Source organism: Tachyglossus aculeatus, chromosome 25 (assembly GCF_015852505.1).
Source record: "Tachyglossus aculeatus isolate mTacAcu1 chromosome 25, mTacAcu1.pri, whole genome shotgun sequence".
NCBI lineage: Eukaryota > Metazoa > Chordata > Mammalia > Monotremata > Tachyglossidae > Tachyglossus > Tachyglossus aculeatus.
Window position 1 is genome coordinate 23873020 of NC_052090.1, and position 981 is coordinate 23874000.

Here is a 981-nt window from a genome sequence, read left to right on the forward strand (position 1 = left end):
ATACAAGCGAATGGGGTTGAACACAGTGCCCGTCTCATGCGGGGTTCACAGTCTTCATCCCCATTTTACAGATGAGGTCACTGAGGCCCAGAGAAGTGAGGTGACTTGCCCAAGGTCACACAGCAGACAAGTGGCAGAGCCGGGATGAGAACCCATGAATAAGAAGAAGTAGTGGGGGTGTTGCCAACTGCCTCGGTAACAAAGACCTTTGAGATCTTCCAAGGGAAGGGAGAAGGGTGTCGGGTGGATAGCCCTCCTCCCCCTTCCCCCGTCCTCCGCCAAAACCAAAGGGCAGACACTTGATCCCCCAGCCTGTCCCCACTCCAGAGACCTGAGTCGGGCTTATAATTAGCGGCGACGGGCCGGAGAGAGTGAGGAGGGACGTTGACAAGTTGACCAGTTGGCCGCAGCTGGGCGGAGATTTCTGGTGGCCTAAGTTACAATTCAAACCCACACATTTATGGCACAAAATGGAGGGAGGAGATCACATTAGGGGGGCAAGGGGAGCGTGGTGGAGAGGGGAGTCCGCGGACGCTAGACTGGCAATCGTTCATTCATTCAATCAATCATATTTATTGAGCGCTTACTGTGTGCCGAGCACTGGACTGAGCTCTTGGGAGAGGACAGTACAAGAATAAGCAGACACATTCCCTGCCCACAACTTAGAGTCGAGAGGGGGAAGACAGACATTAATATAAATGAATAAATGACGGGTCTGGACATGAGCACTGTGGGGCTGGGGCAGGGGAAGAACAGAAGGAGCAAGTCGGGGGGTGAAGAAGGGAGTGGGAGATGAGGAAAAGTGGGGATTAGTCTGGGAAGGCCTCTTGGAGGAGATGGGTCTTCAATAGGGCTTTGAAGGGGAGAAGAGTCATTGTCTGTGGGATTTGAGGAGGGAGGGCGTGGACCAGAAGCGGGAAGCGGGCCAGGGGTCGGAGGCAAGATAGGTGAGATTGAGGCGTGACGAGAGGTTTAGCACTA